This window comes from Eleutherodactylus coqui, chromosome 2, assembly GCF_035609145.1.
Source record: "Eleutherodactylus coqui strain aEleCoq1 chromosome 2, aEleCoq1.hap1, whole genome shotgun sequence".
NCBI lineage: Eukaryota > Metazoa > Chordata > Amphibia > Anura > Eleutherodactylidae > Eleutherodactylus > Eleutherodactylus coqui.
In genome coordinates this window covers 212,444,784-212,455,894 of record NC_089838.1, presented here as the reverse complement: position 1 = coordinate 212,455,894, position 11,111 = coordinate 212,444,784, and positions in this window count along the sequence as shown.

The following is an 11,111-nucleotide window of genomic DNA, read 5'->3' as shown; positions in this document are numbered from 1 at the left end:
GTAAGTAACTACAAGACAAAATACACAGACTTGTGAAAGTGAAATTTTCCTTAAATGGTTGTCTGCTTTGGACCTCCTACTTGTTATAGAGCCCCCCCACCTATCATGTGCCATTTATGTTAGGGCTACACCATGACTTTGACCTTGAAACAGGTTGTGCACCTACAGACTGAAGTGTAGCCCTGTGATCACAAGAACAAGGGTCTATAAACAGTGTGTTTGCACTGTCCATTAGTGGTATAAGGCCGGCTGCACATGAACGGGTTGAATTCCAGATCGCGCAATGGAATCCGACCCTGTGCCCGGCCAGCGACTCCCCTTACCTGTCTTTTTCTGTACTGCATATGGTCCGTTGAACATGCACAGTACAAGGTTGTTTTTTTAAAAAAACCCGCGTTTCCCGCATCGTCGCCTTGCAGAAGGGCTGCGGGGCGGACGGCTCCCATTGACTTCAATGGAGGCCGTCTGCATGGAATCCGCTCAAAAATAAAGCATGCTGCGATTTTTCCTCCGCGAGTGGAAAATCGCAATTGGTTTCCGCTCGTGTGCAGGAAAAAGCGCTTTTCCATAGCATGCTGTTGAAGGTATTTGCCGCAGAACCTGGAGGCGGACGCACGCTCTGGATTCCACAATGCAAATCTGGTTGTGTGAAGCCGCCCTAAGTCAGAAGGATTTCTTGTTACCGCCTTTGGCGTATGCCACACTGATGTACGTTACCCATTGGCTCCCATGTTAAAAAAAAACATATATCGCATGGTATCGTTTTTTGCAGGATTTCTCTGTATGGAATAGAGCTGGAGTTTGCACTGTGCCATACACAATAGGTATACAGGTATATACCCGCCTGCGGAGGCCATAAGGACAACCTTTTGGTATCTATAGGGTTCATGGGGGCCTATGGATATGTTTGATGTATGCACCAGAGCTTTCTCGGGGTATGCAACAAACGGACCCAGCAAATGCACAAAAGTGTGAATTCAGCCTTACAGGTTCATACAGTAAGTTTATAATGGCCGGTGACAGGTTTCCTCATCTGCTGGGACTTTTCCTGCTAGTGACTACATGAGAACCCTTCCATCTGAGTAAACCTAGAAGGGTCAGGCACTGAGGACAGCCATAGCAAGCAGGTCTATGGAGAGGTGTATGAGGTCAGTCCCGCCGCTGGGACTACATGACTGATCCCGCAGTCTGCACCCTATCACACCCAGAGACTACCCAGCCATCTCCTCCACCATGGCTCCGCCCCTTCTAGCTTACTGCCGGGTGGGTGTGGCCTAGAGGTGTCGGAACGCAAAACAACAACAAAAAAGCGGAAGCGGGACCAAAGCGAGGCTGCCGTCCATAGCAACTCGCGAGGAAGAGAGAGCGCGCGTCTCAGCTTGTCCAATCACGTGTTCCAGCGCGCGTGACGTCTGCTGGGGGCGTGGTCTGGGAAGGTTCTGGAGCGCAGAGGGGCGGAGCGAGGTCAGTAACCGAGCGGAGTTGTTGAGGAGCAGAGGAGAGTGCGGCTGTCGGGCGCTCAGCACCGGGAAACATCAGGGCCGGATGCGGTTTATGTGCAGCACCAGGAGACCACAGAAGACGCGCGATTATCGACCAGAGACTCGTAGAACTAGGCTAGTGCCCGAGTGCTGGACGACTAACGGCAAAGCGGAAGGACTCCGGGCCCAGACACAGAGAACGATCCGTACAGAGCAGGACACGGAGCGGGGAGAATGATAGACCCGCAGGACAGGTGCGGAGAGGAGGGGGAGGCGGCGCTGTAACCTGATCTGTCCGTAGAGAGGCGCTGAGGAGCGCAGGTGACTGTCAGCAGTGGGCAGCAGTGCTGACAGCTCGGCTGCAGGAGACAATGGGCAGCCGGTGCCAGGAGGCTGCTAATAGAGGGGCCTCGTATACAGCTGCCTGTAGGATACATTGTATACACAGGTCTATTTATAGCTACGCTAACATGCATGGACCTGTATATATTGTATCTCATACCGTCTGTGTACATGCAGAGTGTAAACAAGTGCCCAGTGATCTACCAACCAGCCTCTCCTCTGAGGAGCCTTGGGGACAGATCTGAATGTTGGCAGGAGGACAGGACTGCAATCTGATCTGTTGGTGGGTTTGTATCTTCCTGGGAGGCCTGCGATGCAGCAGAGGTGTGAAGTTTGGGCTGACAGGGGAATCTTATGTTTAAAGCAGAGGAGACATATAATCAGCAGTCACCTGACCAGAGACACTTATATAGTGCAGGTAGCGCCAGTCCCTAGTAGACTCCTATGGCCCCGGGGTCCAACATAGTCACACTGTTTAAGAAATCATCGCACCACGGACCTCTGAATATAGGATGCATGTAATAAAATATTTGTATTTCAATTATATTATGTTCTGTATATATTCAGTATTTTCTCAGTGTAGCAACGTTCCAGACAACAGCGTCCTTTATCAAGCAGTGTACAGGTAGCAGGGATATTGATATTTTCATATCTGGGCAAACAATTGCAGGAAGGGGGGGGCATAAATACAAGCACCTAGAAATGTGATATCGCGCAGCCTGTGTGCAAACAAGGACAGGGTGTCACATTTCTAGGGGCTTGCATCTATGCCCCTCCTTCCCTTGTCCAGGTGTCAATAGGCTTCCCTGCTATGTGATGGTACCTGTTAAATGCTTGATAAAAGGATGCTGTTTGAGATATCACTTACGTTTGCATGAAGAAATACTGATTTTATATGGAATGTTTATTATTATTGTGCATTGAAATACTTGCATTTTAAATTCAGCCGTCCCTGGCGACTCCTGAAATGGGGTGTGAATATGACCACAGACACGGCATGTTGACATTGCCTCTTCAGAATCTTTCCCAGAGGTCTTGTTTATAGTTACCTCTGTGTATATAGATGTGTGTGTAATATATATACAAAGTACTGTGCAAAAGATTGACAGGTGTGAATACAATGCTACGAAAATAGAAGTGTTAATACCTTATTTTTGGCAATTAACAAAATGCAACATAAAAGAGAAATCAATATTCGATTTGACCGCCCTTTACCTTCAAAACTATCGGTTCTTCTAGGTACACTAGCACACAGTTTTTGAAGGAACTTGGCAGGGAGGTTGTTCCAGACATCTTGGAGAACCAACCACAGATCTTCTGTGGATGTAGGCTTGCTCAAATCCTTCTATCTTCATGTAATTCCAGACTGACTTGATGATGATATCAGGGCTCTGTGGGGCCGTATCATCACTTCCAGGACTCCCTGTTCTTCTTTCTGCTGAAGATAGTTCCTAATGACATTGATTGGATGTTTGGGGTTGTTGTCCTGCCACAGAATAAATGTGGAGCCAATGGGACACCTATTTTTGAAAAGAAGTTCTTACTTTGCACCTTTTCACACCTGCCTACAACTTTCCCACAATACTGCGTGTATGCTCTTTCTCTCTCGCTCTCATTTTAATTTACAGCATAGTTCCATTGTCACAGAAATTGCCTTAAGAAAATAGTTTGGTACCGTGCTGGCCAGTAGAACAAAGTGCCATTGTTCTCCGTAAGAGGAATAAAGTAATATTGTAGAGGTGATGCCTTTTAATGGCTAACAAAAAGAAACAATGTTACAGCAAGAAACCCATGAAAGCTGGCTGTAACAGGTTTAATGTATAACACAAAGAAATGATCAAATCTACAAATTAACTTTGTTTCTCTTGTTACAATTGTAATATCCAAAATTCTTAAGGCCCTTTTACACGAGACAATTATTGCTCAAAATTCGTTCAAACGAGCAAAAGTGACCCATAACCTGTTCAGTGGGAAAGCGAAACTATCGCTCACTTATCGTTAGCGGTTATAGGCCTATGGACTCTCCATAGTTTGGCAGAGTATCTCCATGAGAGGCCGAATACGTGTTTTTATCGCTGCTTTTTTCAAACTCTTCACTGCATTCGTACAGTGAGGAGGAATGGGAGACACTTGAGACCCCTCTTCTGGTGATCAGTGGGGCCTTCAGTGATCAGACATTTATCACTGACCATGTGGATAGGTGCCATTGTGGGGCCTGGAGGAGGGAGAACCCTTTTAAAGGGTTTTGTCCAGGACTGGAGAAAAGGTTCTACTTTTTTTTCCATAAACGGCACCACATCTGTCCATGAGCTGTGCTTGGTATTGCATCTCATCCCTGATCAAGATAACGGTGCTCATCTGCAGTACCTGGCACAGCCTATGGGCAGATGTGGTGCTGGTTCTGTAAACGCAACAGACCTTTTTTTTTTTTGCCCTTTAAAACCCTGTTTATGTGATGTGTCTGGCACATACCATTGACTTACATTGGTTCACCAGGTTTTCTGATGTTCTGCCTGCCAAAATATTAGACACCTGGCTGAAAAGAACAAACAGAAGCGCAAACAATTCACATACTGCGTGTCGAAGTGGATTGTATTCGCTGTACAGTAACAGTAAATATTTCTACCTTCATCTTGGGGCACATTCATACATGTGCCCAAGGCCTCGGAGCCCAACCGCAAAGATACCGGAATGGCCAGATCTGGCACATGCCAGATTCGAGCAGCTCCAGATGGACCCTATTAACTATAACTGGGTCTGTCCGCCATGTTTGATGAAATTTTCCTGCATGAAGTAGCTCAACATGCTGCTGGAACCCCCGAAAGTAGTCTTATGCTTCGTTTACACGGGACAACTGTGCGAGCGTGTGACCTCACCGCTAGGTTGTTGGTCACAATGCAAAATGGGGTCAACATACTGCACAGGAATGTTGTGGAGGAAAAGACTGAATCAACCTCGTGGCCACTTTATTTTTAGGATCAGTCAGGGTTTTAAAGGTCCGAACTACACCGAACATAAAGTATGGCCTGTTTAATGACCTATTTAAGTTTTACAACTATAGTGTTAAGGCCTGTTTACACGAAATGGTTATCGCTCAAAATTTGTTCAAACGATGGCATATGAGCGATAATCGTTGTGTGTAAATGCCACAATTGTTCACTCTTCGGCTAAACGACGATTTTAAGGTGAGTTTAAAATCCATAGTTCAGCTGGACAGTAGATAGCACAGACTGCAAGCTGTGTTCTGCATGGAAGCAGCTGATTGCATTGTAATAAGCTGACAGCCCCTGCAAGAACAAAGGAGCTGATTGCAGAGCTCAGACCACCTGCTGTGTTCTGCAAGCAGCTCCTGGAAGCCCGTTTACAAGCAAATGAAGCTAATAAAGTGCTAATGGGCATTAGTGTCCATTAGCACTTTATGCAAAATGACCGCTAGAACTGTCAGTCTTCCAATCCTGCCAGCTTAACTGAGACCTAAAGGCAAAGTGCAGTAAAAAACAAGTGACACCAACAATCTGGAACAAAAATGCTTGATATTTACTCTCTGCATAATGTTCTTTTATAAGGCTCAATGGTTGGTATAACAATTGTTTTGAGGAATCTTCAGGTCTGATAATTGGCCTGTTAAATGACATTTGGGCTAACTGCAAATGGGCAAGTGTGATATCGGGCTGAGAAACTGCTCAGCAATGGGCGTTTTATCCGTGGATGGGAGGCGATTTAAAAGGCTAAACCACCTCACATTGCTTCTATGAAATACCGATCATATTGTGCGAATTTCAAGCGCGATATAAGATTGGAAGTGCTTCACATTGCTTTCACTAGGAACCTCTCATGCACACACCGCACAGCAACGTATTTAAGGTCCCATTGACATCAAAATAGAACATGTCACAATTCTTTTCCTTCTAGCATGGCAGTGAGGGAAAATATCGCTTATGTGTAGGACTCCATTCAAAATGGAGTTCATATTCATGCGTCTCAACGCACAAAACCGCACAAGATTCTCACCAGTGGAAATCGGCCTAAGAAAGAAGGATTGGAATATATGGAGTTGCTATATAATGGCCAAAATTAAGAGCTGTATGTGGCTTATATTTGAGTATCAGATTTTATATAGATAGATATATGACAGCTATCTGATAGTGAACATTACGGCTTTTCACAGAATTGGTTTTTCATGTTTATATAGTCATATAAATTGACACAATTCGATCCACACACAAAGATGAGTATTGATGGAATACAGATACTACTGCGCCATTTAGGGAGCACAAATACTTTACGTGTATTTCCATTTCATGCCCTCTTCTTTATCTTCTGTATTAGCCAGCGGTGAGTGGTTATAAAGTCCTCGGTCTTATTGGCCTATGATATGGATGGGTGATGATATACATTGTAGTATATTGTGTATAAAATGGGATCCTATCTTTATAGCAGCTCTCCCATCTCACTAATAGAATGGAGGTCCCCTCCTTTATGACGGTTACAGAACCCAATCCTGTGTATAAACAGGCAAAACCTATTTTTAATTCACACTTTATTTCCTTGACACCGCTCTCTCCTGGTTCTCCTCCTACCTATCTGAAGGCTTCAGTGTATTATCGCAGACAGCACACCCGCTGTCTTGGGGTTATATGTAACTCAGATCTCTCCTTTACCCCCTGCATCCAATCTCTCGTCTGAACATGTCAGCTGCACCTCAAGAACATCACAAGAATCCGCTCTTTTCTCACCGTGGACACGCTAAAAACACTTACTGTTGCTCTCATTCACTCTCGGTTCGATTATTGCAACTCGTTGCTGATCGGCCACCCCTGCACCAGACTCTACCCTCTCCAATCCATCCTGAATGCAGCAGCCGGGCTCATCTTCCTGTCCGGCCGCTACTCTGACGCCTCTGCCCTGTGCCGGTCACTGCACTGGCTGCCCGTTAAATACAGAATTCAATTCAAACTCATTACCTTCATCCATAAAAGCCTCCACAGCGCAGCGCCACCCTACATTGCCTCCCTCATCTCAATCCATCACTCCACTCGCGCCCTCCACTACGCCAGCGAATCAGACTAAGTGCCCCTTTTAATTTGAACCTCTCATTCCAGCCTCCAAGACTTATCCAGAGCAGCACCAGTCCTCTGGAACGCACTACCAAAAACTACCCAGGAAATCCATGATTCATAAACCTTCAAGCATGCTCTAAAAACGCACCTCTTCAGGGGGGCATACCACATCTCCTAAACCAAACCCCTCTGTACTCTGCCTGATAACATGCTCCCGGTCCTGCTGACTGCAATCCCTGCTAGCTGTAATCAACCGCCCCTGCAGTCATACCGATTCAGCCACTATACGTCTTCAGTCTGACCATTGTGTGTGTGTGTATAGCATCCCTCACTCTCCACCCCGCCATACCGTGCACATCTCCAGCCCCTTTACCTTCTGTATCACCCCACTATTTGTAGTATGTAAGCTCGTTGGAGCAGGACCCTCACCCCTACTGTCTCCATCAATTGAATACTACATGTAACCATGGTTTTTGTATCTTTTTGGGGGTTTTTGTATCTGTTCCCCCTGTTTTGTAAGCGCTGCGGAATATGTTGGTGCTGTGTATAAAGATGATTATTATGCCTACTGAACACGTGTATGGGATTGGTCGGGACCCATGCTGAAGCTCCAGCCTTTAGGCCTATTGAAAGAAGGACAAATACTTTAGGCCTCATGTCGACTTGCACGCACGGCTTCTACTGCTGAATCCCGCAGTGGAATCCGTGCATGCCCGTGGCCATGGAGAGGGAAAAGACATTCTCTTACCTCTCCGGATGCTGCGGGTCTCCCCTTCGTTGCGGCCGGATCTTCTTTTCTGCTGCCCGGCGGATGTGCTCGGCACGCCGGCAGCGTGCCACGTGCATGAACCGAGCACACTTAAAAAGATAAATAAAATCTCCTGCTCTCCCGTGTATCCGCAGCACAGCATAAAAACGGCTGCGGTTGTGCCGCAGTTACGGGCGGCTTCCATTGGCTTCAATGGAATCCGCGGAAGATCTGCAGGAAAATGTAGCATGCTGCAATTTTTTTCCAGTGCGTGCGACCCGCACACAGGGAAGAAATCACATCCGCATGCTTTTAGCTGTCCTACGGATGCTAATGCATTCCTATGGGCAACAAGACGCACGGCTGTCCCGTGTAGGGGCCACAGGCGGATTTTATAAATAAAATCTGCACGTGGACATTGGGCCTTTGCCTTTAGTATGTTCTGAAAAGGAGACTAAAGTAAGACCCATGATAACATAGAATCCTCCCCTGAGCACATATTACCGGTGGAAGGTAACAGATGCTCTTTGCATTGGTGCATTGCTAATTCCATGTGTGGATTAGAAGTTGAATGTTCTTGTAATAAGCAGCTCTTCCGCAGCCTCTGAAGGGATTGTCAGATGGCTGGATGCCCTTTTAGCCCTCTGAACTAATGAAGTACAGTTATGTAACGGCACCCTGGGTGGAATTTTCAGATTGTAAACTTGAAACTTCATGTTCCGATATCACTTTCGTGTTGGCGCGGGCTGCCAACACTGACCTGTATATTGTTTCAGACAGATCTTTGAGTAGCTCCTCCGTTTCTGTAGTTGGCCGGATAGCGTTGCATCATTCTGAAGAAATACTTCATCAGATTTGTTCTTTGAGGGTTTTTCTTTCATATTATGTGATGGACATTCATATATAGGGATATAAACTGCTGTGCAAATAAAAAATGCCGTATTTGGTGTTAGTTTTTTTTTGTTTTTGTTTTTTACTGAAAACAGCAAATAAGCTGCATAAAACTTCCGGGAACTATTGTGTATAATAGAAAACTTTTTAAAGTTCAATTTTATAAAGTTTTACAAATGTGTTAGAAAAGAATTCTTGTCTATGGTCGGCATTGCTGATGCATGCAACCTTCACACATCAAGAAGAGCAAGGACCTCTACCAACGTGATTTATGCATGCAGTAGATTTGTCAGTCTGGCATTTGCCTTCATAATAGATTTATATCTATATCAGTTTCAGGGTGTATTCAGACCGGGCACCTGTATTGTAAGCAGCATTGAATTGTGTTAAAACTGCGTGTTTTCCCCTTGGTGTGGTTTTCGCTGCACCCCAACCACAGAGTCTGAATACACCCCAAGACCATTTTCATCGGAGCTTATTGCAGGCGCATTTTGGTTCCTGTATGAGTGTCCCAGCTCAACCACAGGTCTACTGACCCGAACGCACCGATCAGATCTGAGGCAAAGACCCCCAGTTGGACTTGGACAATCGACTGAAATATGGGACCAAAAAAAAAATGTGGCTGTAATATAATTGTGTGAAATGGGCCTTAAAAGGCCTGTCCACCTAAATCATATCAAAATGGTCATAGATCCTTGTTAGGCTGACTTCACACGACTGGATTCCTATTGCAGAACCTGCAGTCGGTGTCCACACGGAGGATCCGCAGCAAATCGCATGCATTGCGAGGCATGTCCTTTTCACTTTTTCCTACACATTCGCGGAAACTAAATGCGTATTTCGCAAGTAGATGAAAAATTGCAGCATTCTCTATTTTGCTGCAGACTCAATGTAGATGGCCTCCTTTAAGTCAATGGAGGCTATCCGCAATTAGCGACGGCGTGGTAAATACAATTTAAAAAAAAAAAAAAATTTAAATTAAAAAGCGAATAAAATCTGTACTGCGCATGACTACCTGCGAGTCTTCGCAATCATCCACAGTACAGATTTTGCAGGGTCGCGGGCCGGGGTCACAGCCGGATTCGGCAGCGGGATGCAACCCGGTTGTGTGCAGCTAGCCTTAATAAGGTAGGAGGGGTGGAGTCGTTACATTTGTTTTACTCTTGAGATTTGGGACTTAATGTAATCTTCCCTGGACAGTAATAAGTATTGTTTGGATTCTCTTCCCCGGGCGCTAGACATAAAATGTTTCCTTGATTGAATGACATATAAAAAGCAGTAATAGGGTGGAATGGCATTGACATTTCCTTGTCATTCAAAGAATAGCCAGAGCTGTCAAAATCTGAAGGCCCATTTAGACACAACGATAATTGCTCAAAAGATGTCGCTCAAGCGACTTTTAAGCGATCATCGTTGTATCATTTACAGTGCAAGATGATTGCTGAAGATGAGCGATCACCTTGCACTGCCAGCGGAGGATGCAGAAGGCAAGCGGGGTGTCCCCGCTTGTCTTCTGCATCCAGCTGTTCTCCACTCCGAGCGCTCAGAGCGGAGGATGAAGAAGACAAGCAGGGTGTCCCCGCTTGTCTTCTGCATCCAGCTGTTCACCCGCTTTGAGCGCCTGGCTGTTATACAGCCGAGCGCTCAGAGCGGAGGATGCAGAAGACAAGCAGGGTGTCCCCACTTGTCTTCTGCATCCAGATGTTTTCTGCACGGAGCGCCCAGCTGTTATACAGCCGACCGCTCCGTGCCAGGTATGGAGAACAGAGCTGGAACGCTCTGCTCTTCATACCCAGGCTGTTATCAGGGACAGGATACAGCTGGAAAATAGTATCAGCTGTATCCCGCTGTGATTCCCTGATAAGGCTCATCCTTGTCTTTTAGCATTCTGAAAGACAACGATGAGCGACTGCTTAAAGAAAACTGCACAATGTAAGTGCAGTTACACACGATTATCGCTCAAAAGACGGCTTTGGATTGAATTTTGAGCGATAATCGTTGTCTAAATGGGCCTTAACTGTATGATATAAAACTAGTTGTATGATTTTTAAGCTTTGCAAAATTAACTTTGGTCAATGTCTTTTCAACTAACTTTGTATAACTCAATAGTACACATGAATGTAAGAAACCTTGTTATATCTGATTTAGAGGTACATGTTTTTCTCCAGGCTCCTTTCCTCCTACTCCTAAACTGAGACTGATTGCTCACTCTGGAAAAACTGCAAAAATCTGTCTTGGTAGACAAGAGGGACTAATTTCACTGACAGGTCAGATTTCATGCTTCCATAGAAATCTGTGGAGAGAGGAGCCAACAGAAGCAGAAAGACAAGCGAATGAGCTGCTACAACAACTTTCACATCTGCAGCAGGGCTTCCATTTTTCTGCTCCATTCGGGGGGCAGGCAAGGGGAATCCACTGGCTGAACGGGTACCAACACAGATATGAAACCACCCTCAATTTGTAGTTCTACTGGTATCGCTACTACACTACTCAGTACTTCTGTATGTCTTTAATGCTGCTGCTACTTCTCTATATTAGAGATGGGAAGCGGGATCTACTCTTCTATTGTGCAATGTATGAGAGACAACA